Source organism: Hyla sarda, unplaced genomic scaffold (assembly GCF_029499605.1).
Source record: "Hyla sarda isolate aHylSar1 unplaced genomic scaffold, aHylSar1.hap1 scaffold_434, whole genome shotgun sequence".
NCBI lineage: Eukaryota > Metazoa > Chordata > Amphibia > Anura > Hylidae > Hyla > Hyla sarda.
In genome coordinates this window covers 227,619-254,894 of record NW_026610448.1, presented here as the reverse complement: position 1 = coordinate 254,894, position 27,276 = coordinate 227,619, and the positions used below count along the sequence as shown (strand labels likewise).

The following is a 27,276-nucleotide window of genomic DNA, read 5'->3' as shown; positions in this document are numbered from 1 at the left end:
ACAACAACAACCCAGCTTTGTTGTGTATGTAACCATAGGGATTGTGATGTCACCTAGAACCTTCACAGCAGCGACAGCTTTATGAGGAGCATCAGCACTGCTCTGCCTGAGCAGAACCATCACCGCCATAGGTTGTCAAATAACCCGGATTTAACCCACACAGGTAAGTCCAATGGGGTGCAGGCATGTCCTCTATGCTTACAGCTTCCCGTGGGTGTTGGTTTGATACCGTTTGGGGACAGCCAAGGAGGCATCTGCAGGCAACAAAGGTAGGTGTGTGCTTGTGTGTGTGTTTCCTATGCAGATCCTAAGCCCAGTGTCACATGCAAGTAGGAGGAGTAAGAAGGGTTCCTGGCAAATCCGGGTTATGGATTGCATTTAAAAAGGCCCCGTGGGAGTGCAATGGGCCCCTGTCTTGCTGCTTAGCAATAATGGTATGGGTTTAGGTTCTGCTGTGTGTACTGGTGGTTGACTGCCCCCCAGCCCAGAGTGTGCATGGAAAATTGTCTGGCAGCCTCCCTGACAGCAAGCAGTGATAGTGCCCATGAAGGGGACCTTGTTGGGAACGCCCCTTTCACGGTTATCGCTTCTCGGCCTTTTGGCTAAGATCAAGTGTAGTATCTGTTCTTATCAGTTTAATATCTGATACGTCCCCTATCTGGGGACCATATATTAAATGGATTTTTGAGAACGGGGGCCGATTTCGAAGCTTGCTTCCGTCGCCCTATGCATTGACCCGATATGGCAGTATCTTCGGGTACAGTGCACCACCCCCTTACAGGGTTAAAAAGAAAGATTCCTACTTTCATTGCTACCTGCTTGCTGGCTAGCCAGCTAGCCAGCCCTGTGGGCCTTGCTGCTGCTGCTGCTGCTGCTGCTGCAGCCAAAAAACAAAAGGTGGTGCTGCTGCTGCTTCTGCTGCTTCTGCTTGTGTCTGGCCGCTGTTGGAGCGTCCAGGCACAGAACTTCTGCTGCTGCTGACTAAATGGCCTCCTTAATTGGATCATTTGAGTAGCCAGCACACCTGTGCAGGTAGGGCATGACATGATAGGCAGCTGTCTTGATAGCGGGTGGGTGCTGAATGTTCCTAATTGACAAAATAAGATTAATGCTTATGAAGAAATATAAAATCTCATCCCTTCCCCAATATCGCGCCACACCCCTACCCCTTAATTCCCTGGTTGAACTTGATGGACATATGTCTTTTTTCGACCGTACTAACTATGTAACTATGTAACATAACATGGGGGGGTCTCCTGGCTGTTCACACAGGTGTGTCATTGCTGTACATTGACCATGCATTGCTTCTGTGGTATTGCAAAGGCAAAGACAAATGCTTCCAGCCATCCATTGCACTAATGGATTGGTCATCAGCTGGCTGTCTATGTCCCGCATCAATATAGACCAAAGTACAGAGGGTTAGGCTATGCTATAGTGCACTTACCTGATGCATCAGAAGGTGCGAGGCCCTTGCTAAATTCTGTGCACAGACTTTGAGATCTATGCTTTAGACTGTATCTAAACCTGCTCCAACATGGACTGACATTCTGGCCTACTTTCAGCCGATGCGACTTGTCTGTCGCTGAACAGTCGCTTTTTATGTATTCAGCACCTATGTATAATGTTGTAAAAATGCTCTAGAAGCTAAAGTCGCAGAAATGTCACACATATTTGGCCTGCAACTTTCTGTGCGACAAATTCAGACAGGAAAAATCAGTATAAATCCTTAGAAAATTATCCCCCAGTGTCTCCATCTGCTGGCGGTATTGAATAAGCATTGCTGCACTGATGGGGTATGCATTAGACGAAAAAAAAAGAAGAAAAAGAAGAATAATACGCCCAGAAAAGAGGCGAAAAGGAGAAAAACGTAAAAAAACGTGAAAAAAAAGTAAGAGGAAGAGAAGGGAAAAAAAGGTGGAAATGGGTTTAAAAGTGATTTCGGCGGAGAAATATATATATATATATATATATATATATATATATATATATATATACGCGCACACACACACATATATATAAACGTATTCTCCGTTGAGATATTGCAGCCGCTGCTGTGTCCAGGCCCAGGAGCCTTAGCACTGTGCTGTGATGTCACTCAATACCACTGACATCACTAGGTGTAAACAACATCTCTCCTTTGCTGTGTATGTGACTATGGAGCTGTTTGGTGATGTCGTCTATTACGGCCTTCATAGAAGCAACAGGAGATTGTTGCATCCATCTAGAACCCTCAGAACTACAGTGCTATGATGTCACTCACTTCCACAGGCCTTGCAGAGTGTAAACAACAACAACCCAGCTTTGTTGTGTATGTAACCATAGGGATTGTGATGTCACCTAGAACCTTCACAGCAGCGACAGCTTTATGAGGAGCATCAGCACTGCTCTGCCTGAGCAGAACCATCACCGCCATAGGTTGTCAAATAACCCGGATTTAACCCACACAGGTAAGTCCAATGGGGTGCAGGCATGTCCTCTATGCTTACAGCTTCCCGTGGGTGTTGGTTTGATACCGTTTGGGGACAGCCAAGGAGGCATCTGCAGGCAACAAAGGTAGGTGTGTGCTTGTGTGTGTGTTTCCTATGCAGATCCTAAGCCCAGTGTCACATGCAAGTAGGAGGAGTAAGAAGGGTTCCTGGCAAATCCGGGTTATGGATTGCATTTAAAAAGGCCCCGTGGGAGTGCAATGGGCCCCTGTCTTGCTGCTTAGCAATAATGGTATGGGTTTAGGTTCTGCTGTGTGTACTGGTGGTTGACTGCCCCCCAGCCCAGAGTGTGCATGGAAAATTGTCTGGCAGCCTCCCTGACAGCAAGCAGTGATAGTGCCCATGAAGGGGACCTTGTTGGGCCCGCCCCTTTCACGGTTATCGCTTCTCGGCCTTTTGGCTAAGATCAAGTGTAGTATCTGTTCTTATCAGTTTAATATCTGATACGTCCCCTATCTGGGGACCATATATTAAATGGATTTTTGAGAACGGGGGCCGATTTCGAAGCTTGCTTCCGTCGCCCTATGCATTGACCTGATATGGCAGTATCTTCGGGTACAGTGCACCACCCCCTTACAGGGTTAAAAAGAAAGATTCCTACTTTCATTGCTACCTGCTTGCTGGCTAGCCAGCTAGCCAGCCCTGTGGGCCTTGCTGCTGCTGCTGCTGCTGCTGCTGCTGCTGCAGCCAAAAAACAAAAGGTGGTGCTGCTGCTGCTTCTGCTGCTTCTGCTTGTGTCTGGCCGCTGTTGGAGCGTCCAGGCACAGGACTTCTGCTGCTGCTGACTAAATGGCCTCCTTAATTGGATCATTTGAGTAGCCAGCACACCTGTGCAGGTAGGGCATGACATGATAGGCAGCTGCCTTGATAGCGGGTGGGTGCTGAATGTTCCTAATTGACAAAATAAGATTAATGCTTATGAAGAAATATAAAATCTCATCCCTTCCCCAATATCGCGCCACACCCCTAACCCTTAATTCCCTGGTTGAACTTGATGGACATATGTCTTTTTTCGACCGTACTAACTATGTAACTATGTAACATAACATGGGGGGGTCTCCTGGCTGTTCACACAGGTGTGTCATTGCTGTACATTGACCATGCATTGCTTCTGTGGTATTGCAAAGGCGCTTCCAGCCATCCATTGCACTAATGGATTGGTCATCAGCTGGCTGTCTATGTCCCGCATCAATATAGACCAAAGTACAGAGGGTTAGGCTATGCTATAGTGCACCTACCTGATGCATCAGAAGGTGCGAGGCCCTTGCTAAATTCTGTGCACAGACTTTGAGATCTATGCTTTAGACTGTATCTAAACCTGCTCCAACATGGACTGACATTCTGGCCTACTTTCAGCCGATGCGACTTGTCTGTCGCTGAACAGTCGCTTTTTATGTATTCAGCACCTATGTATAATGTTGTAAAAATGCTCTAGAAGCTAAAGTCGCAGAAATGTCACACATATTTGGCCTGCAACTTTCTGTGCGACAAATTCAGACAGGAAAAATCAGTATAAATCCTTAGAAAATTATCCCCCAGTGTCTCCATCTGCTGGCGGTATTGAATAAGCATTGCTGCACTGATGGGGTATGCATTAGACGAAAAAAAAGAAGAAAAAGAAGAATAATACGCCCAGAAAAGAGGCGAAAAGGAGAAAAACGTAAAAAAACATGAAAAAAAAGTAAGAGGAAGAGAAGGGAAAAAAAGGTGGAAATGGGTTTAAAAGTGATTTCGGCGGAGAAATATATATATATATATATATATATATATATATATATATATATATATATACGCGCACACACACACATATATATAAACGTATTCTCCGTTGAGATATTGCAGCCGCTGCTGTGTCCAGGCCCAGGAGCCTTAGCACTGTGCTGTGATGTCACTCAATACCACTGACATCACTAGGTGTAAACAACATCTCTCCTTTGCTGTGTATGTGACTATGGAGCTGTTTGGTGATGTCGTCTATTATGGCCTTCATAGAAGCAACAGGAGATTGTTGCATCCATCTAGAACCCTCAGAACTACAGTGCTATGATGTCACTCACTTCCACAGGCCTTGCAGAGTGTAAACAACAACAACCCAGCTTTGTTGTGTATGTAACCATAGGGATTGTGATGTCACCTAGAACCTTCACAGCAGCGACAGCTTTATGAGGAGCATCAGCACTGCTCTGCCTGAGCAGAACCATCACCGCCATAGGTTGTCAAATAACCCGGATTTAACCCACACAGGTAAGTCCAATGGGGTGCAGGCATGTCCTCTATGCTTACAGCTTCCCGTGGGTGTTGGTTTGATACCGTTTGGGGACAGCCAAGGAGGCATCTGCAGGCAACAAAGGTAGGTGTGTGCTTGTGTGTGTGTTTCCTATGCAGATCCTAAGCCCAGTGTCACATGCAAGTAGGAGGAGTAAGAAGGGTTCCTGGCAAATCCGGGTTATGGATTGCATTTAAAAAGGCCCCGTGGGAGTGCAATGGGCCCCTGTCTTGCTGCTTAGCAATAATGGTATGGGTTTAGGTTCTGCTGTGTGTACTGGTGGTTGACTGCCCCCCAGCCCAGAGTGTGCATGGAAAATTGTCTGGCAGCCTCCCTGACAGCAAGCAGTGATAGTGCCCATGAAGGGGACCTTGTTGGGCCCGCCCCTTTCACGGTTATCGCTTCTCGGCCTTTTGGCTAAGATCAAGTGTAGTATCTGTTCTTATCAGTTTAATATCTGATACGTCCCCTATCTGGGGACCATATATTAAATGGATTTTTGAGAACGGGGGCCGATTTCGAAGCTTGCTTCCGTCGCCCTATGCATTGACCCGATATGGCAGTATCTTCGGGTACAGTGCACCACCCCCTTACAGGGTTAAAAAGAAAGATTCCTACTTTCATTGCTACCTGCTTGCTGGCTAGCCAGCTAGCCAGCCCTGTGGGCCTTGCTGCTGCTGCTGCTGCTGCTGCTGCTGCAGCCAAAAAACAAAAGGTGGTGCTGCTGCTGCTTCTGCTTCTTCTGCTTGTGTCTGGCCGCTGTTGGAGCGTCCAGGCACAGGACTTCTGCTGCTGCTGACTAAATGGCCTCCTTAATTGGATCATTTGAGTAGCCAGCACACCTGTGCAGGTAGGGCATGACATGATAGGCAGCTGCCTTGATAGCGGGTGGGTGCTGAATGTTCCTAATTGACAAAATAAGATTAATGCTTATGAAGAAATATAAAATCTCATCCCTTCCCCAATATCGCGCCACACCCCTACCCCTTAATTCCCTGGTTGAACTTGATGGACATATGTCTTTTTTCGACCGTACTAACTATGTAACTATGTAACATAACATGGGGGGGTCTCCTGGCTGTTCACACAGGTGTGTCATTGCTGTACATTGACCATGCATTGCTTCTGTGGTATTGCAAAGGCAAAGACAAATGCTTCCAGCCATCCATTGCACTAATGGATTGGTCATCAGCTGGCTGTCTATGTCCCGCATCAATATAGACCAAAGTACAGAGGGTTAGGCTATGCTATAGTGCACCTACCTGATGCATCAGAAGGTGCGAGGCCCTTGCTAAATTCTGTGCACAGACTTTGAGATCTATGCTTTAGACTGTATCTAAACCTGCTCCAACATGGACTGACATTCTGGCCTACTTTCAGCCGATGCGACTTGTCTGTCGCTGAACAGTCGCTTTTTATGTATTCAGCACCTATGTATAATGTTGTAAAAATGCTCTAGAAGCTAAAGTCGCAGAAATGTCACACATATTTGGCCTGCAACTTTCTGTGCGACAAATTCAGACAGGAAAAATCAGTATAAATCCTTAGAAAATTATCCCCCAGTGTCTCCATCTGCTGGCGGTATTGAATAAGCATTGCTGCACTGATGGGGTATGCATTAGACGAAAAAAAAGAAGAAAAAGAAGAATAATACGCCCAGAAAAGAGGCGAAAAGGAGAAAAACGTAAAAAAACGTGAAAAAAAAGTAAGAGGAAGAGAAGGAAAAAAAGGTGGAATTGGGTTTAAAAGTGATTTCGGCGGAGAAATATATATATATATATATATATATATATATATATATATACGCGCACACACACACATATATATAAACGTATTCTCCGTTGAGATATTGCAGCCGCTGCTGTGTCCAGGCCCAGGAGCCTTAGCACTGTGCTGTGATGTCACTCAATACCACTGACATCACTAGGTGTAAACAACATCTCTCCTTTGCTGTGTATGTGACTATGGAGCTGTTTGGTGATGTCGTCTATTATGGCCTTCATAGAAGCAACAGGAGATTGTTGCATCCATCTAGAACCCTCAGAACTACAGTGCTATGATGTCACTCACTTCCACAGGCCTTGCAGAGTGTAAACAACAACAACCCAGCTTTGTTGTGTATGTAACCATAGGGATTGTGATGTCACCTAGAACCTTCACAGCAGCGACAGCTTTATGAGGAGCATCAGCACTGCTCTGCCTGAGCAGAACCATCACCGCCATAGGTTGTCAAATAACCCGGATTTAACCCACACAGGTAAGTCCAATGGGGTGCAGGCATGTCCTCTATGCTTACAGCTTCCCGTGGGTGTTGGTTTGATACCGTTTGGGGACAGCCAAGGAGGCATCTGCAGGCAACAAAGGTAGGTGTGTGCTTGTGTGTGTGTTTCCTATGCAGATCCTAAGCCCAGTGTCACATGCAAGTAGGAGGAGTAAGAAGGGTTCCTGGCAAATCCGGGTTATGGATTGCATTTAAAAAGGCCCCGTGGGAGTGCAATGGGCCCCTGTCTTGCTGCTTAGCAATAATGGTATGGGTTTAGGTTCTGCTGTGTGTACTGGTGGTTGACTGCCCCCCAGCCCAGAGTGTGCATGGAAAATTGTCTGGCAGCCTCCCTGACAGCAAGCAGTGATAGTGCCCATGAAGGGGACCTTGTTGGGCCCGCCCCTTTCACGGTTATCGCTTCTCGGCCTTTTGGCTAAGATCAAGTGTAGTATCTGTTCTTATCAGTTTAATATCTGATACGTCCCCTATCTGGGGACCATATATTAAATGGATTTTTGAGAACGGGGGCCGATTTCGAAGCTTGCTTCCGTCGCCCTATGCATTGACCCGATATGGCAGTATCTTCGGGTACAGTGCACCACCCCCTTACAGGGTTAAAAAGAAAGATTCCTACTTTCATTGCTACCTGCTTGCTGGCTAGCCAGCTAGCCAGCCCTGTGGGCCTTGCTGCTGCTGCTGCTGCTGCTGCTGCTGCTGCTGCAGCCAAAAAACAAAAGGTGGTGCTGCTGCTGCTTCTGCTGCTTCTGCTTGTGTCTGGCCGCTGTTGGAGCGTCCAGGCACAGGACTTCTGCTGCTGCTGACTAAATGGCCTCCTTAATTGGATCATTTGAGTAGCCAGCACACCTGTGCAGGTAGGGCATGACATGATAGGCAGCTGCCTTGATAGCGGGTGGGTGCTGAATGTTCCTAATTGACAAAATAAGATTAATGCTTATGAAGAAATATAAAATCTCATCCCTTCCCCAATATCGCGCCACACCCCTACCCCTTAATTCCCTGGTTGAACTTGATGGACATATGTCTTTTTTCGACCGTACTAACTATGTAACTATGTAACATAACATGGGGGGGTCTCCTGGCTGTTCACACAGGTGTGTCATTGCTGTACATTGACCATGCATTGCTTCTGTGGTATTGCAAAGGCAAAGACAAATGCTTCCAGCCATCCATTGCACTAATGGATTGGTCATCAGCTGGCTGTCTATGTCCCGCATCAATATAGACCAAAGTACAGAGGGTTAGGCTATGCTATAGTGCACCTACCTGATGCATCAGAAGGTGCGAGGCCCTTGCTAAATTCTGTGCACAGACTTTGAGATCTATGCTTTAGACTGTATCTAAACCTGCTCCAACATGGACTGACATTCTGGCCTACTTTCAGCCGATGCGACTTGTCTGTCGCTGAACAGTCGCTTTTTATGTATTCAGCACCTATGTATAATGTTGTAAAAATGCTCTAGAAGCTAAAGTCGCAGAAATGTCACACATATTTGGCCTGCAACTTTCTGTGCGACAAATTCAGACAGGAAAAATCAGTATAAATCCTTAGAAAATTATCCCCCAGTGTCTCCATCTGCTGGCGGTATTGAATAAGCATTGCTGCACTGATGGGGTATGCATTAGACGAAAAAAAAGAAGAAAAAGAAGAATAATACGCCCAGAAAAGAGGCGAAAAGGAGAAAAACGTAAAAAAACGTGAAAAAAAAGTAAGAGGAAGAGAAGGGAAAAAAAGGTGGAAATGGGTTTAAAAGTGATTTCGGCGGAGAAATATATATATATATATATATATATATATATATATATATATATATATACGCGCACACACACACATATATATAAACGTATTCTCCGTTGAGATATTGCAGCCGCTGCTGTGTCCAGGCCCAGGAGCCTTAGCACTGTGCTGTGATGTCACTCAATACCACTGACATCACTAGGTGTAAACAACATCTCTCCTTTGCTGTGTATGTGACTATGGAGCTGTTTGGTGATGTCGTCTATTATGGCCTTCATAGAAGCAACAGGAGATTGTTGCATCCATCTAGAACCCTCAGAACTACAGTGCTATGATGTCACTCACTTCCACAGGCCTTGCAGAGTGTAAACAACAACAACCCAGCTTTGTTGTGTATGTAACCATAGGGATTGTGATGTCACCTAGAACCTTCACAGCAGCGACAGCTTTATGAGGAGCATCAGCACTGCTCTGCCTGAGCAGAACCATCACCGCCATAGGTTGTCAAATAACCCGGATTTAACCCACACAGGTAAGTCCAATGGGGTGCAGGCATGTCCTCTATGCTTACAGCTTCCCGTGGGTGTTGGTTTGATACCGTTTGGGGACAGCCAAGGAGGCATCTGCAGGCAACAAAGGTAGGTGTGTGCTTGTGTGTGTGTTTCCTATGCAGATCCTAAGCCCAGTGTCACATGCAAGTAGGAGGAGTAAGAAGGGTTCCTGGCAAATCCGGGTTATGGATTGCATTTAAAAAGGCCCCGTGGGAGTGCAATGGGCCCCTGTCTTGCTGCTTAGCAATAATGGTATGGGTTTAGGTTCTGCTGTGTGTACTGGTGGTTGACTGCCCCCCAGCCCAGAGTGTGCATGGAAAATTGTCTGGCAGCCTCCCTGACAGCAAGCAGTGATAGTGCCCATGAAGGGGACCTTGTTGGGCCCGCCCCTTTCACGGTTATCGCTTCTCGGCCTTTTGGCTAAGATCAAGTGTAGTATCTGTTCTTATCAGTTTAATATCTGATACGTCCCCTATCTGGGGACCATATATTAAATGGATTTTTGAGAACGGGGGCCGATTTCGAAGCTTGCTTCCGTCGCCCTATGCATTGACCCGATATGGCAGTATCTTCGGGTACAGTGCACCACCCCCTTACAGGGTTAAAAAGAAAGATTCCTACTTTCATTGCTACCTGCTTGCTGGCTAGCCAGCTAGCCAGCCCTGTGGGCCTTGCTGCTGCTGCTGCTGCTGCTGCTGCTGCTGCAGCCAAAAAACAAAAGGTGGTGCTGCTGCTGCTTCTGCTGCTTCTGCTTGTGTCTGGCCGCTGTTGGAGCGTCCAGGCACAGGACTTCTGCTGCTGCTGACTAAATGGCCTCCTTAATTGGATCATTTGAGTAGCCAGCACACCTGTGCAGGTAGGGCATGACATGATAGGCAGCTGCCTTGATAGCGGGTGGGTGCTGAATGTTCCTAATTGACAAAATAAGATTAATGCTTATGAAGAAATATAAAATCTCATCCCTTCCCCAATATCGCGCCACACCCCTACCCCTTAATTCCCTGGTTGAACTTGATGGACATATGTCTTTTTTCGACCGTACTAACTATGTAACTATGTAACATAACATGGGGGGGTCTCCTGGCTGTTCACACAGGTGTGTCATTGCTGTACATTGACCATGCATTGCTTCTGTGGTATTGCAAAGGCAAAGACAAATGCTTCCAGCCATCCATTGCACTAATGGATTGGTCATCAGCTGGCTGTCTATGTCCCGCATCAATATAGACCAAAGTACAGAGGGTTAGGCTATGCTATAGTGCACCTACCTGATGCATCAGAAGGTGCGAGGCCCTTGCTAAATTCTGTGCACAGACTTTGAGATCTATGCTTTAGACTGTATCTAAACCTGCTCCAACATGGACTGACATTCTGGCCTACTTTCAGCCGATGCGACTTGTCTGTCGCTGAACAGTCGCTTTTTATGTATTCAGCACCTATGTATAATGTTGTAAAAATGCTCTAGAAGCTAAAGTCGCAGAAATGTCACACATATTTGGCCTGCAACTTTCTGTGCGACAAATTCAGACAGGAAAAATCAGTATAAATCCTTAGAAAATTATCCCCCAGTGTCTCCATCTGCTGGCGGTATTGAATAAGCATTGCTGCACTGATGGGGTATGCATTAGACGAAAAAAAAGAAGAAAAAGAAGAATAATACGCCCAGAAAAGAGGCGAAAAGGAGAAAAACGTAAAAAAACGTGAAAAAAAAGTAAGAGGAAGAGAAGGGAAAAAAAGGTGGAAATGGGTTTAAAAGTGATTTCGGCGGAGAATATATATATATATATATATATATATATATATATATATATATATATATATATATACGCGCACACACACACATATATATAAACGTATTCTCCGTTGAGATATTGCAGCCGCTGCTGTGTCCAGGCCCAGGAGCCTTAGCACTGTGCTGTGATGTCACTCAATACCACTGACATCACTAGGTGTAAACAACATCTCTCCTTTGCTGTGTATGTGACTATGGAGCTGTTTGGTGATGTCGTCTATTATGGCCTTCATAGAAGCAACAGGAGATTGTTGCATCCATCTAGAACCCTCAGAACTACAGTGCTATGATGTCACTCACTTCCACAGGCCTTGCAGAGTGTAAACAACAACAACCCAGCTTTGTTGTGTATGTAACCATAGGGATTGTGATGTCACCTAGAACCTTCACAGCAGCGACAGCTTTATGAGGAGCATCAGCACTGCTCTGCCTGAGCAGAACCATCACCGCCATAGGTTGTCAAATAACCCGGATTTAACCCACACAGGTAAGTCCAATGGGGTGCAGGCATGTCCTCTATGCTTACAGCTTCCCGTGGGTGTTGGTTTGATACCGTTTGGGGACAGCCAAGGAGGCATCTGCAGGCAACAAAGGTAGGTGTGTGCTTGTGTGTGTGTTTCCTATGCAGATCCTAAGCCCAGTGTCACATGCAAGTAGGAGGAGTAAGAAGGGTTCCTGGCAAATCCGGGTTATGGATTGCATTTAAAAAGGCCCCGTGGGAGTGCAATGGGCCCCTGTCTTGCTGCTTAGCAATAATGGTATGGGTTTAGGTTCTGCTGTGTGTACTGGTGGTTGACTGCCCCCCAGCCCAGAGTGTGCATGGAAAATTGTCTGGCAGCCTCCCTGACAGCAAGCAGTGATAGTGCCCATGAAGGGGACCTTGTTGGGCCCGCCCCTTTCACGGTTATCGCTTCTCGGCCTTTTGGCTAAGATCAAGTGTAGTATCTGTTCTTATCAGTTTAATATCTGATACGTCCCCTATCTGGGGACCATATATTAAATGGATTTTTGAGAACGGGGGCCGATTTCGAAGCTTGCTTCCGTCGCCCTATGCATTGACCCGATATGGCAGTATCTTCGGGTACAGTGCACCACCCCCTTACAGGGTTAAAAAGAAAGATTCCTACTTTCATTGCTACCTGCTTGCTGGCTAGCCAGCTAGCCAGCCCTGTGGGCCTTGCTGCTGCTGCTGCTGCTGCTGCTGCAGCCAAAAAACAAAAGGTGGTGCTGCTGCTGCTTTTGCTGCTTCTGCTTGTGTCTGGCCGCTGTTGGAGCGTCCAGGCACAGGACTTCTGCTGCTGCTGACTAAATGGCCTCCTTAATTGGATCATTTGAGTAGCCAGCACACCTGTGCAGGTAGGGCATGACATGATAGGCAGCTGCCTTGATAGCGGGTGGGTGCTGAATGTTCCTAATTGACAAAATAAGATTAATGCTTATGAAGAAATATAAAATCTCATCCCTTCCCCAATATCGCGCCACACCCCTACCCCTTAATTCCCTGGTTGAACTTGATGGACATATGTCTTTTTTCGACCGTACTAACTATGTAACTATGTAACATAACATGGGGGGGTCTCCTGGCTGTTCACACAGGTGTGTCATTGCTGTACATTGACCATGCATTGCTTCTGTGGTATTGCAAAGGCAAAGACAAATGCTTCCAGCCATCCATTGCACTAATGGATTGGTCATCAGCTGGCTGTCTATGTCCCGCATCAATATAGACCAAAGTACAGAGGGTTAGGCTATGCTATAGTGCACCTACCTGATGCATCAGAAGGTGCGAGGCCCTTGCTAAATTCTGTGCACAGACTTTGAGATCTATGCTTTAGACTGTATCTAAACCTGCTCCAACATGGACTGACATTCTGGCCTACTTTCAGCCGATGCGACTTGTCTGTCGCTGAACAGTCGCTTTTTATGTATTCAGCACCTATGTATAATGTTGTAAAAATGCTCTAGAAGCTAAAGTCGCAGAAATGTCACACATATTTGGCCTGCAACTTTCTGTGCGACAAATTCAGACAGGAAAAATCAGTATAAATCCTTAGAAAATTATCCCCCAGTGTTTCCATCTGCTGGCGGTATTGAATAAGCATTGCTGCACTGATGGGGTATGCATTAGACGAAAAAAAAGAAGAAAAAGAAGAATAATACGCCCAGAAAAGAGGCGAAAAGGAGAAAAACGTAAAAAAACGTGAAAAAAAAGTAAGAGGAAGAGAAGGGAAAAAAAGGTGGAAATGGGTTTAAAAGTGATTTCGGCGGAGAAATATATATATATATATATATATATATATATACGCGCACACACACACATATATATAAACGTATTCTCCGTTGAGATATTGCAGCCGCTGCTGTGTCCAGGCCCAGGAGCCTTAGCACTGTGCTGTGATGTCACTCAATACCACTGACATCACTAGGTGTAAACAACATCTCTCCTTTGCTGTGTATGTGACTATGGAGCTGTTTGGTGATGTCGTCTATTATGGCCTTCATAGAAGCAACAGGAGATTGTTGCATCCATCTAGAACCCTCAGAACTACAGTGCTATGATGTCACTCACTTCCACAGGCCTTGCAGAGTGTAAACAACAACAACCCAGCTTTGTTGTGTATGTAACCATAGGGATTGTGATGTCACCTAGAACCTTCACAGCAGCGACAGCTTTATGAGGAGCATCAGCACTGCTCTGCCTGAGCAGAACCATCACCGCCATAGGTTGTCAAATAACCCGGATTTAACCCACACAGGTAAGTCCAATGGGGTGCAGGCATGTCCTCTATGCTTACAGCTTCCCGTGGGTGTTGGTTTGATACCGTTTGGGGACAGCCAAGGAGGCATCTGCAGGCAACAAAGGTAGGTGTGTGCTTGTGTGTGTGTTTCCTATGCAGATCCTAAGCCCAGTGTCACATGCAAGTAGGAGGAGTAAGAAGGGTTCCTGGCAAATCCGGGTTATGGATTGCATTTAAAAAGGCCCCGTGGGAGTGCAATGGGCCCCTGTCTTGCTGCTTAGCAATAATGGTATGGGTTTAGGTTCTGCTGTGTGTACTGGTGGTTGACTGCCCCCCAGCCCAGAGTGTGCATGGAAAATTGTCTGGCAGCCTCCCTGACAGCAAGCAGTGATAGTGCCCATGAAGGGGACCTTGTTGGGCCCGCCCCTTTCACGGTTATCGCTTCTCGGCCTTTTGGCTAAGATCAAGTGTAGTATCTGTTCTTATCAGTTTAATATCTGATACGTCCCCTATCTGGGGACCATATATTAAATGGATTTTTGAGAACGGGGGCCGATTTCGAAGCTTGCTTCCGTCGCCCTATGCATTGACCCGATATGGCAGTATCTTCGGGTACAGTGCACCACCCCCTTACAGGGTTAAAAAGAAAGATTCCTACTTTCATTGCTACCTGCTTGCTGGCTAGCCAGCTAGCCAGCCCTGTGGGCCTTGCTGCTGCTGCTGCTGCTGCTGCTGCAGCCAAAAAACAAAAGGTGGTGCTGCTGCTGCTTCTGCTGCTTCTGCTTGTGTCTGGCCGCTGTTGGAGCGTCCAGGCACAGGACTTCTGCTGCTGCTGACTAAATGGCCTCCTTAATTGGATCATTTGAGTAGCCAGCACACCTGTGCAGGTAGGGCATGACATGATAGGCAGCTGCCTTGATAGCGGGTGGGTGCTGAATGTTCCTAATTGACAAAATAAGATTAATGCTTATGAAGAAATATAAAATCTCATCCCTTCCCCAATATCGCGCCACACCCCTACCCCTTAATTCCCTGGTTGAACTTGATGGACATATGTCTTTTTTCGACCGTACTAACTATGTAACTATGTAACATAACATGGGGGGGTCTCCTGGCTGTTCACACAGGTGTGTCATTGCTGTACATTGACCATGCATTGCTTCTGTGGTATTGCAAAGGCAAAGACAAATGCTTCCAGCCATCCATTGCACTAATGGATTGGTCATCAGCTGGCTGTCTATGTCCCGCATCAATATAGACCAAAGTACAGAGGGTTAGGCTATGCTATAGTGCACCTACCTGATGCATCAGAAGGTGCGAGGCCCTTGCTAAATTCTGTGCACAGACTTTGAGATCTATGCTTTAGACTGTATCTAAACCTGCTCCAACATGGACTGACATTCTGGCCTACTTTCAGCCGATGCGACTTGTCTGTCGCTGAACAGTCGCTTTTTATGTATTCAGCACCTATGTATAATGTTGTAAAAATGCTCTAGAAGCTAAAGTCGCAGAAATGTCACACATATTTGGCCTGCAACTTTCTGTGCGACAAATTCAGACAGGAAAAATCAGTATAAATCCTTAGAAAATTATCCCCCAGTGTCTCCATCTGCTGGCGGTATTGAATAAGCATTGCTGCACTGATGGGGTATGCATTAGACGAAAAAAAAGAAGAAAAAGAAGAATAATACGCCCAGAAAAGAGGCGAAAAGGAGAAAAACGTAAAAAAACGTGAAAAAAAAGTAAGAGGAAGAGAAGGGAAAAAAAGGTGGAAATGGGTTTAAAAGTGATTTCGGCGGAGAAATACATATATATATATATATATATATATATATATATATATATATATATACGCGCACACACACACATATATATAAACGTATTCTCCGTTGAGATATTGCAGCCGCTGCTGTGTCCAGGCCCAGGAGCCTTAGCACTGTGCTGTGATGTCACTCAATACCACTGACATCACTAGGTGTAAACAACATCTCTCCTTTGCTGTGTATGTGACTATGGAGCTGTTTGGTGATGTCGTCTATTATGGCCTTCATAGAAGCAACAGGAGATTGTTGCATCCATCTAGAACCCTCAGAACTACAGTGCTATGATGTCACTCACTTCCACAGGCCTTGCAGAGTGTAAACAACAACAACCCAGCTTTGTTGTGTATGTAACCATAGGGATTGTGATGTCACCTAGAACCTTCACAGCAGCGACAGCTTTATGAGGAGCATCAGCACTGCTCTGCCTGAGCAGAACCATCACCGCCATAGGTTGTCAAATAACCCGGATTTAACCCACACAGGTAAGTCCAATGGGGTGCAGGCATGTCCTCTATGCTTACAGCTTCCCGTGGGTGTTGGTTTGATACCGTTTGGGGACAGCCAAGGAGGCATCTGCAGGCAACAAATGTAGGTGTGTGCTTGTGTGTGTGTTTCCTATGCAGATCCTAAGCCCAGTGTCACATGCAAGTAGGAGGAGTAAGAAGGGTTCCTGGCAAATCCGGGTTATGGATTGCATTTAAAAAGGCCCCGTGGGAGTGCAATGGGCCCCTGTCTTGCTGCTTAGCAATAATGGTATGGGTTTAGGTTCTGCTGTGTGTACTGGTGGTTGACTGCCCCCCAGCCCAGAGTGTGCATGGAAAATTGTCTGGCAGCCTCCCTGACAGCAAGCAGTGATAGTGCCCATGAAGGGGACCTTGTTGGGCCCGCCCCTTTCACGGTTATCGCTTCTCGGCCTTTTGGCTAAGATCAAGTGTAGTATCTGTTCTTATCAGTTTAATATCTGATACGTCCCCTATCTGGGGACCATATATTAAATGGATTTTTGAGAACGGGGGCCGATTTCGAAGCTTGCTTCCGTCGCCCTATGCATTGACCCGATATGGCAGTATCTTCGGGTACAGTGCACCACCCCCTTACAGGGTTAAAAAGAAAGATTCCTACTTTCATTGCTACCTGCTTGCTGGCTAGCCAGCTAGCCAGCCCTGTGGGCCTTGCTGCTGCTGCTGCTGCTGCTGCTGCTGCTGCAGCCAAAAAACAAAAGGTGGTGCTGCTGCTGCTTCTGCTGCTTCTGCTTGTGTCTGGCCGCTGTTGGAGCGTCCAGGCACAGGACTTCTGCTGCTGCTGACTAAATGGCCTCCTTAATTGGATCATTTGAGTAGCCAGCACACCTGTGCAGGTAGGGCATGACATGATAGGCAGCTGCCTTGATAGCGGGTGGGTGCTGAATGTTCCTAATTGACAAAATAAGATTAATGCTTATGAAGAAATATAAAATCTCATCCCTTCCCCAATATCGCGCCACACCCCTACCCCTTAATTCCCTGGTTGAACTTGATGGACATATGTCTTTTTTCGACCGTACTAACTATGTAACTATGTAACATAACATGGGGGGGTCTCCTGGCTGTTCACACAGGTGTGTCATTGCTGTACATTGACCATGCATTGCTTCTGTGGTATTGCAAAGGCAAAGACAAATGCTTCCAGCCATCCATTGCACTAATGGATTGGTCATCAGCTGGCTGTCTATGTCCCGCATCAATATAGACCAAAGTACAGAGGGTTAGGCTATGCTATAGTGCACCTACCTGATGCATCAGAAGGTGCGAGGCCCTTGCTAAATTCTGTGCACAGACTTTGAGATCTATGCTTTAGACTGTATCTAAACCTGCTCCAACATGGACTGACATTCTGGCCTACTTTCAGCCGATGCGACTTGTCTGTCGCTGAACAGTCGCTTTTTATGTATTCAGCACCTATGTATAATGTTGTAAAAATGCTCTAGAAGCTAAAGTCGCAGAAATGTCACACATATTTGGCCTGCAACTTTCTGTGCGACAAATTCAGACAGGAAAAATCAGTATAAATCCTTAGAAAATTATCCCCCAGTGTCTCCATCTGCTGGCGGTATTGAATAAGCATTGCTGCACTGATGGGGTATGCATTAGACGAAAAAAAAGAAGAAAAAGAAGAATAATACGCCCAGAAAAGAGGCGAAAAGGAGAAAAACGTAAAAAAACGTGAAAAAAAAGTAAGAGGAAGAGAAGGGAAAAAAAGGTGGAAATGGGTTTAAAAGTGATTTCGGCGGAGAAATATATATATATATATATATATATATATATATATATATATATATATATACGCGCACACACACACATATATATAAACGTATTCTCCGTTGAGATATTGCAGCCGCTGCTGTGTCCAGGCCCAGGAGCCTTAGCACTGTGCTGTGATGTCACTCAATACCACTGACATCACTAGGTGGAAACAACATCTCTCCTTTGCTGTGTATGTGACTATGGAGCTGTTTGGTGATGTCGTCTATTATGGCCTTCATAGAAGCAACAGGAGATTGTTGCATCCATCTAGAACCCTCAGAACTACAGTGCTATGATGTCACTCACTTCCACAGGCCTTGCAGAGTGTAAACAACAACAACCCAGCTTTGTTGTGTATGTAACCATAGGGATTGTGATGTCACCTAGAACCTTCACAGCAGCGACAGCTTTATGAGGAGCATCAGCACTGCTCTGCCTGAGCAGAACCATCACCGCCATAGGTTGTCAAATAACCCGGATTTAACCCACACAGGTAAGTCCAATGGGGTGCAGGCATGTCCTCTATGCTTACAGCTTCCCGTGGGTGTTGGTTTGATACCGTTTGGGGACAGCCAAGGAGGCATCTGCAGGCAACAAAGGTAGGTGTGTGCTTGTGTGTGTGTTTCCTATGCAGATCCTAAGCCCAGTGTCACATGCAAGTAGGAGGAGTAAGAAGGGTTCCTGGCAAATCCGGGTTATGGATTGCATTTAAAAAGGCCCCGTGGGAGTGCAATGGGCCCCTGTCTTGCTGCTTAGCAATAATGGTATGGGTTTAGGTTCTGCTGTGTGTACTGGTGGTTGACTGCCCCCCAGCCCAGAGTGTGCATGGAAAATTGTCTGGCAGCCTCCCTGACAGCAAGCAGTGATAGTGCCCATGAAGGGGACCTTGTTGGGCCCGCCCCTTTCACGGTTATCGCTTCTCGGCCTTTTGGCTAAGATCAAGTGTAGTATCTGTTCTTATCAGTTTAATATCTGATACGTCCCCTATCTGGGGACCATATATTAAATGGATTTTTGAGAACGGGGGCCGATTTCGAAGCTTGCTTCCGTCGCCCTATGCATTGACCCGATATGGCAGTATCTTCGGGTACAGTGCACCACCCCCTTACAGGGTTAAAAAGAAAGATTCCTACTTTCATTGCTACCTGCTTGCTGGCTAGCCAGCTAGCCAGCCCTGTGGGCCTTGCTGCTGCTGCTGCTGCTGCTGCTGCTGCAGCCAAAAAACAAAAGGTGGTGCTGCTGCTGCTTCTGCTGCTTCTGCTTGTGTCTGGCCGCTGTTGGAGCGTCCAGGCACAGGACTTCTGCTGCTGCTGACTAAATGGCCTCCTTAATTGGATCATTTGAGTAGCCAGCACACCTGTGCAGGTAGGGCATGACATGATAGGCAGCTGCCTTGATAGCGGGTGGGTGCTGAATGTTCCTAATTGACAAAATAAGATTAATGCTTATGAAGAAATATAAAATCTCATCCCTTCCCCAATATCGCGCCACACCCCTACCCCTTAATTCCCTGGTTGAACTTGATGGACATATGTCTTTTTTCGACCGTACTAACTATGTAACTATGTAACATAACATGGGGGGGTCTCCTGGCTGTTCACACAGGTGTGTCATTGCTGTACATTGACCATGCATTGCTTCTGTGGTATTGCAAAGGCAAAGACAAATGCTTCCAGCCATCCATTGCACTAATGGATTGGTCATCAGCTGGCTGTCTATGTCCCGCATCAATATAGACCAAAGTACAGAGGGTTAGGCTATGCTATAGTGCACCTACCTGATGCATCAGAAGGTGCGAGGCCCTTGCTAAATTCTGTGCACAGACTTTGAGATCTATGCTTTAGACTGTATCTAAACCTGCTCCAACATGGACTGACATTCTGGCCTACTTTCAGCCGATGCGACTTGTCTGTCGCTGAACAGTCGCTTTTTATGTATTCAGCACCTATGTATAATGTTGTAAAAATGCTCTAGAAGCTAAAGTCGCAGAAATGTCACACATATTTGGCCTGCAACTTTCTGTGCGACAAATTCAGACAGGAAAAATCAGTATAAATCCTTAGAAAATTATCCCCCAGTGTCTCCATCTGCTGGCGGTATTGAATAAGCATTGCTGCACTGATGGGGTATGCATTAGACGAAAAAAAAGAAGAAAAAGAAGAATAATACGCCCAGAAAAGAGGCGAAAAGGAGAAAAACGTAAAAAAACGTGAAAAAAAAGTAAGAGGAAGAGAAGGGAAAAAAAGGTGGAAATGGGTTTAAAAGTGATTTCGGCGGAGAAATATATATATATATATATATATATATATATATATATATATATATATACGCGCACACACACACATATATATAAACGTATTCTCCGTTGAGATATTGCAGCCGCTGCTGTGTCCAGGCCCAGGAGCCTTAGCACTGTGCTGTGATGTCACTCAATACCACTGACATCACTAGGTGTAAACAACATCTCTCCTTTGCTGTGTATGTGACTATGGAGCTGTTTGGTGATGTCGTCTATTATGGCCTTCATAGAAGCAACAGGAGATTGTTGCATCCATCTAGAACCCTCAGAACTACAGTGCTATGATGTCACTCACTTCCACAGGCCTTGCAGAGTGTAAACAACAACAACCCAGCTTTGTTGTGTATGTAACCATAGGGATTGTGATGTCACCTAGAACCTTCACAGCAGCGACAGCTTTATGAGGAGCATCAGCACTGCTCTGCCTGAGCAGAACCATCACCGCCATAGGTTGTCAAATAACCCGGATTTAACCCACACAGGTAAGTCCAATGGGGTGCAGGCATGTCCTCTATGCTTACAGCTTCCCGTGGGTGTTGGTTTGATACCGTTTGGGGACAGCCAAGGAGGCATCTGCAGGCAACAAAGGTAGGTGTGTGCTTGTGTGTGTGTTTCCTATGCAGATCCTAAGCCCAGTGTCACATGCAAGTAGGAGGAGTAAGAAGGGTTCCTGGCAAATCCGGGTTATGGATTGCATTTAAAAAGGCCCCGTGGGAGTGCAATGGGCCCCTGTCTTGCTGCTTAGCAATAATGGTATGGGTTTAGGTTCTGCTGTGTGTACTGGTGGTTGACTGCCCCCCAGCCCAGAGTGTGCATGGAAAATTGTCTGGCAGCCTCCCTGACAGCAAGCAGTGATAGTGCCCATGAAGGGGACCTTGTTGGGCCCGCCCCTTTCACGGTTATCGCTTCTCGGCCTTTTGGCTAAGATCAAGTGTAGTATCTGTTCTTATCAGTTTAATATCTGATACGTCCCCTATCTGGGGACCATATCTTAAATGGATTTTTGAGAACGGGGGCCGATTTCGAAGCTTGCTTCCGTCGCCCTATGCATTGACCCGATATGGCAGTATCTTCGGGTACAGTGCACCACCCCCTTACAGGGTTAAAAAGAAAGATTCCTACTTTCATTGCTACCTGCTTGCTGGCTAGCCAGCTAGCCAGCCCTGTGGGCCTTGCTGCTGCTGCTGCTGCTGCTGCAGCCAAAAAACAAAAGGTGGTGCTGCTGCTGCTTCTGCTGCTTCTGCTTGTGTCTGGCCGCTGTTGGAGCGTCCAGGCACAGGACTTCTGCTGCTGCTGACTAAATGGCCTCCTTAATTGGATCATTTGAGTAGCCAGCACACCTGTGCAGGTAGGGCATGACATGATAGGCAGCTGCCTTGATAGCGGGTGGGTGCTGAATGTTCCTAATTGACAAAATAAGATTAATGCTTATGAAGAAATATAAAATCTCATCCCTTCCCCAATATCGCGCCACACCCCTACCCCTTAATTCCCTGGTTGAACTTGATGGACATATGTCTTTTTTCGACCGTACTAACTATGTAACTATGTAACATAACATGGGGGGGTCTCCTGGCTGTTCACACAGGTGTGTCATTGCTGTACATTGACCATGCATTGCTTCTGTGGTATTGCAAAGGCAAAGACAAATGCTTCCAGCCATCCATTGCACTAATGGATTGGTCATCAGCTGGCTGTCTATGTCCCGCATCAATATAGACCAAAGTACAGAGGGTTAGGCTATGCTATAGTGCACCTACCTGATGCATCAGAAGGTGCGAGGCCCTTGCTAAATTCTGTGCACAGACTTTGAGATCTATGCTTTAGACTGTATCTAAACCTGCTCCAACATGGACTGACATTCTGGCCTACTTTCAGCCGATGCGACTTGTCTGTCGCTGAACAGTCGCTTTTTATGTATTCAGCACCTATGTATAATGTTGTAAAAATGCTCTAGAAGCTAAAGTCGCAGAAATGTCACACATATTTGGCCTGCAACTTTCTGTGCGACAAATTCAGACAGGAAAAATCAGTATAAATCCTTAGAAAATTATCCCCCAGTGTCTCCATCTGCTGGCGGTATTGAATAAGCATTGCTGCACTGATGGGGTATGCATTAGACGAAAAAAAAGAAGAAAAAGAAGAATAATACGCCCAGAAAAGAGGCGAAAAGGAGAAAAACGTAAAAAAACGTGAAAAAAAAGTAAGAGGAAGAGAAGGGAAAAAAAGGTGGAAATGGGTTTAAAAGTGATTTTGGCGGAGAAATATATATATATATATATATATATATATATATATATATATATATATATATATATATACGCGCACACACACACATATATATAAACGTATTCTCCGTTGAGATATTGCAGCCGCTGCTGTGTCCAGGCCCAGGAGCCTTAGCACTGTGCTGTGATGTCACTCAATACCACTGACATCACTAGGTGTAAACAACATCTCTCCTTTGCTGTGTATGTGACTATGGAGCTGTTTGGTGATGTCGTCTATTATGGCCTTCATAGAAGCAACAGGAGATTGTTGCATCCATCTAGAACCCTCAGAACTACAGTGCTATGATGTCACTCACTTCCACAGGCCTTGCAGAGTGTAAACAACAACAACCCAGCTTTGTTGTGTATGTAACCATAGGGATTGTGATGTCACCTAGAACCTTCACAGCAGCGACAGCTTTATGAGGAGCATCAGCACTGCTCTGCCTGAGCAGAACCATCACCGCCATAGGTTGTCAAATAACCCGGATTTAACCCACACAGGTAAGTCCAATGGGGTGCAGGCATGTCCTCTATGCTTACAGCTTCCCGTGGGTGTTGGTTTGATACCGTTTGGGGACAGCCAAGGAGGCATCTGCAGGCAACAAAGGTAGGTGTGTGCTTGTGTGTGTGTTTCCTATGCAGATCCTAAGCCCAGTGTCACATGCAAGTAGGAGGAGTAAGAAGGGTTCCTGGCAAATCCGGGTTATGGATTGCATTTAAAAAGGCCCCGTGGGAGTGCAATGGGCCCCTGTCTTGCTGCTTAGCAATAATGGTATGGGTTTAGGTTCTGCTGTGTGTACTGGTGGTTGACTGCCCCCCAGCCCAGAGTGTGCATGGAAAATTGTCTGGCAGCCTCCCTGACAGCAAGCAGTGATAGTGCCCATGAAGGGGACCTTGTTGGGCCCGCCCCTTTCACGGTTATCGCTTCTCGGCCTTTTGGCTAAGATCAAGTGTAGTATCTGTTCTTATCAGTTTAATATCTGATACGTCCCCTATCTGGGGACCATATATTAAATGGATTTTTGAGAACGGGGGCCGATTTCGAAGCTTGCTTCCGTCGCCCTATGCATTGACCCGATATGGCAGTATCTTCGGGTACAGTGCACCACCCCCTTACAGGGTTAAAAAGAAAGATTCCTACTTTTATTGCTACCTGCTTGCTGGCTAGCCAGCTAGCCAGCCCTGTGGGCCTTGCTGCTGCTGCTGCTGCTGCTGCTGCAGCAGCCAAAAAACAAAAGGTGGTGCTGCTGCTGCTTCTGCTGCTTCTGCTTGTGTCTGGCCGCTGTTGGAGCGTCCAGGCACAGGACTTCTGCTGCTGCTGACTAAATGGCCTCCTTAATTGGATCATTTGAGTAGCCAGCACACCTGTGCAGGTAGGGCATGACATGATAGGCAGCTGCCTTGATAGCGGGTGGGTGCTGAATGTTCCTAATTGACAAAATAAGATTAATGCTTATGAAGAAATATAAAATCTCATCCCTTCCCCAATATCGCGCCACACCCCTACCCCTTAATTCCCTGGTTGAACTTGATGGACATATGTCTTTTTTCGACCGTACTAACTATGTAACTATGTAACATAACATGGGGGGGTCTCCTGGCTGTTCACACAGGTGTGTCATTGCTGTACATTGACCATGCATTGCTTCTGTGGTATTGCAAAGGCAAAGACAAATGCTTCCAGCCATCCATTGCACTAATGGATTGGTCATCAGCTGGCTGTCTATGTCCCGCATCAATATAGACCAAAGTACAGAGGGTTAGGCTATGCTATAGTGCACCTACCTGATGCATCAGAAGGTGCGAGGCCCTTGCTAAATTCTGTGCACAGACTTTGAGATCTATGCTTTAGACTGTATCTAAACCTGCTCCAACATGGACTGACATTCTGGCCTACTTTCAGCCGATGCGACTTGTCTGTCGCTGAACAGTCGCTTTTTATGTATTCAGCACCTATGTATAATGTTGTAAAAATGCTCTAGAAGCTAAAGTCGCAGAAATGTCACACATATTTGGCCTGCAACTTTCTGTGCGACAAATTCAGACAGGAAAAATCAGTATAAATCCTTAGAAAATTATCCCCCAGTGTCTCCATCTGCTGGCGGTATTGAATAAGCATTGCTGCACTGATGGGGTATGCATTAGACGAAAAAAAAGAAGAAAAAGAAGAATAATACGCCCAGAAAAGAGGCGAAAAGGAGAAAAACGTAAAAAAACGTGAAAAAAAAGTAAGAGGAAGAGAAGGGAAAAAAAGGTGGAAATGGGTTTAAAAGTGATTTCGGCGGAGAAATATATATATATATATATATATATATATATATATATATATATATATACGCGCACACACACACATAGATATAAACGTATTCTCCGTTGAGATATTGCAGCCGCTGCTGTGTCCAGGCCCAGGAGCCTTAGCACTGTGCTGTGATGTCACTCAATACCACTGACATCACTAGGTGTAAACAACATCTCTCCTTTGCTGTGTATGTGACTATGGAGCTGTTTGGTGATGTCGTCTATTATGGCCTTCATAGAAGCAACAGGAGATTGTTGCATCCATCTAGAACCCTCAGAACTACAGTGCTATGATGTCACTCACTTCCACAGGCCTTGCAGAGTGTAAACAACAACAACCCAGCTTTGTTGTGTATGTAACCATAGGGATTGTGATGTCACCTAGAACCTTCACAGCAGCGACAGCTTTATGAGGAGCATCAGCACTGCTCTGCCTGAGCAGAACCATCACCGCCATAGGTTGTCAAATAACCCGGATTTAACCCACACAGGTAAGTCCAATGGGGTGCAGGCATGTCCTCTATGCTTACAGCTTCCCGTGGGTGTTGGTTTGATACCGTTTGGGGACAGCCAAGGAGGCATCTGCAGGCAACAAAGGTAGGTGTGTGCTTGTGTGTGTGTTTCCTATGCAGATCCTAAGCCCAGTGTCACATGCAAGTAGGAGGAGTAAGAAGGGTTCCTGGCAAATCCGGGTTATGGATTGCATTTAAAAAGGCCCCGTGGGAGTGCAATGGGCCCCTGTCTTGCTGCTTAGCAATAATGGTATGGGTTTAGGTTCTGCTGTGTGTACTGGTGGTTGACTGCCCCCCAGCCCAGAGTGTGCATGGAAAATTGTCTGGCAGCCTCCCTGACAGCAAGCAGTGATAGTGCCCATGAAGGGGACCTTGTTGGGCCCGCCCCTTTCACGGTTATCGCTTCTCGGCCTTTTGGCTAAGATCAAGTGTAGTATCTGTTCTTATCAGTTTAATATCTGATACGTCCCCTATCTGGGGACCATATATTAAATGGATTTTTGAGAACGGGGGCCGATTTCGAAGCTTGCTTCCGTCGCCCTATGCATTGACCCGATATGGCAGTATCTTCGGGTACAGTGCACCACCCCCTTACAGGGTTAAAAAGAAAGATTCCTACTTTCATTGCTACCTGCTTGCTGGCTAGCCAGCTAGCCAGCCCTGTGGGCCTTGCTGCTGCTGCTGCTGCTGCTGCTGCTGCAGCCAAAAAACAAAAGGTGGTGCTGCTGCTGCTTCTGCTGCTTCTGCTTGTGTCTGGCCGCTGTTGGAGCGTCCAGGCACAGGACTTCTGCTGCTGCTGACTAAATGGCCTCCTTAATTGGATCATTTGAGTAGCCAGCACACCTGTGCAGGTAGGGCATGACATGATAGGCAGCTGCCTTGATAGCGGGTGGGTGCTGAATGTTCCTAATTGACAAAATAAGATTAATGCTTATGAAGAAATATAAAATCTCATCCCTTCCCCAATATCGCGCCACACCCCTACCCCTTAATTCCCTGGTTGAACTTGATGGACATATGTCTTTTTTCGACCGTACTAACTATGTAACTATGTAACATAACATGGGGGGGTCTCCTGGCTGTTCACACAGGTGTGTCATTGCTGTACATTGACCATGCATTGCTTCTGTGGTATTGCAAAGGCAAAGACAAATGCTTCCAGCCATCCATTGCACTAATGGATTGGTCATCAGCTGGCTGTCTATGTCCCGCATCAATATAGACCAAAGTACAGAGGGTTAGGCTATGCTATAGTGCACCTACCTGATGCATCAGAAGGTGCGAGGCCCTTGCTAAATTCTGTGCACAGACTTTGAGATCTATGCTTTAGACTGTATCTAAACCTGCTCCAACATGGACTGACATTCTGGCCTACTTTCAGCCGATGCGACTTGTCTGTCGCTGAACAGTCGCTTTTTATGTATTCAGCACCTATGTATAATGTTGTAAAAATGCTCTAGAAGCTAAAGTCGCAGAAATGTCACACATATTTGGCCTGCAACTTTCTGTGCGACAAATTCAGACAGGAAAAATCAGTATAAATCCTTAGAAAATTATCCCCCAGTGTCTCCATCTGCTGGCGGTATTGAATAAGCATTGCTGCACTGATGGGGTATGCATTAGACGAAAAAAAAGAAGAAAAAGAAGAATAATACGCCCAGAAAAGAGGCGAAAAGGAGAAAAACGTAAAAAAACGTGAAAAAAAAGTAAGAGGAAGAGAAGGGAAAAAAAGGTGGAAATGGGTTTAAAAGTGATTTCGGCGGAGAAATATATATATATATATATATATATATATATATATATATATATATATACGCGCACACACACACATATATATAAACGTATTCTCCGTTGAGATATTGCAGCCGCTGCTGTGTCCAGGCCCAGGAGCCTTAGCACTGTGCTGTGATGTCACTCAATACCACTGACATCACTAG

At 46.0% G+C, this 27,276-nt stretch overlaps 12 non-coding genes across 12 annotated transcripts; all 12 read left to right on the top strand.

Annotated features, from left to right (window-relative positions):
* The first annotated feature begins 582 nt into the window (after positions 1–582).
* On the top strand, positions 583–773 carry LOC130334452 (U2 spliceosomal RNA). The gene has a single exon (XR_008876259.1). It is a non-coding gene; the product is annotated as a U2 spliceosomal RNA (small nuclear RNA).
* A 2,093-nt stretch (positions 774–2,866) lies between these two features.
* LOC130334459 (U2 spliceosomal RNA) lies at positions 2,867–3,057 on the top strand. The gene has a single exon (XR_008876266.1). It is a non-coding gene; the product is annotated as a U2 spliceosomal RNA (small nuclear RNA).
* A 2,092-nt stretch (positions 3,058–5,149) lies between these two features.
* Positions 5,150–5,340, top strand: LOC130334451 (U2 spliceosomal RNA). Its single transcript, XR_008876258.1, has one exon. It is a non-coding gene; the product is annotated as a U2 spliceosomal RNA (small nuclear RNA).
* A 2,088-nt stretch (positions 5,341–7,428) lies between these two features.
* Positions 7,429–7,619, top strand: LOC130334450 (U2 spliceosomal RNA). Its single transcript, XR_008876257.1, has one exon. It is a non-coding gene; the product is annotated as a U2 spliceosomal RNA (small nuclear RNA).
* A 2,103-nt stretch (positions 7,620–9,722) lies between these two features.
* On the top strand, positions 9,723–9,913 carry LOC130334448 (U2 spliceosomal RNA). Its single transcript, XR_008876256.1, has one exon. It is a non-coding gene; the product is annotated as a U2 spliceosomal RNA (small nuclear RNA).
* A 2,107-nt stretch (positions 9,914–12,020) lies between these two features.
* On the top strand, positions 12,021–12,211 carry LOC130334447 (U2 spliceosomal RNA). The gene has a single exon (XR_008876255.1). It is a non-coding gene; the product is annotated as a U2 spliceosomal RNA (small nuclear RNA).
* Positions 12,212–14,289: 2,078 nt separating this feature from the next.
* On the top strand, positions 14,290–14,480 carry LOC130334446 (U2 spliceosomal RNA). Its single transcript, XR_008876254.1, has one exon. It is a non-coding gene; the product is annotated as a U2 spliceosomal RNA (small nuclear RNA).
* A 2,096-nt stretch (positions 14,481–16,576) lies between these two features.
* Positions 16,577–16,767, top strand: LOC130334445 (U2 spliceosomal RNA). The gene has a single exon (XR_008876253.1). It is a non-coding gene; the product is annotated as a U2 spliceosomal RNA (small nuclear RNA).
* A 2,102-nt stretch (positions 16,768–18,869) lies between these two features.
* Positions 18,870–19,060, top strand: LOC130334444 (U2 spliceosomal RNA). Its single transcript, XR_008876252.1, has one exon. It is a non-coding gene; the product is annotated as a U2 spliceosomal RNA (small nuclear RNA).
* Positions 19,061–21,157: 2,097 nt separating this feature from the next.
* On the top strand, positions 21,158–21,348 carry LOC130334458 (U2 spliceosomal RNA). Its single transcript, XR_008876265.1, has one exon. It is a non-coding gene; the product is annotated as a U2 spliceosomal RNA (small nuclear RNA).
* A 2,101-nt stretch (positions 21,349–23,449) lies between these two features.
* Positions 23,450–23,640, top strand: LOC130334443 (U2 spliceosomal RNA). The gene has a single exon (XR_008876251.1). It is a non-coding gene; the product is annotated as a U2 spliceosomal RNA (small nuclear RNA).
* Positions 23,641–25,737: 2,097 nt separating this feature from the next.
* LOC130334441 (U2 spliceosomal RNA) lies at positions 25,738–25,928 on the top strand. Its single transcript, XR_008876249.1, has one exon. It is a non-coding gene; the product is annotated as a U2 spliceosomal RNA (small nuclear RNA).
* Positions 25,929–27,276: the final 1,348 nt, after the last annotated feature.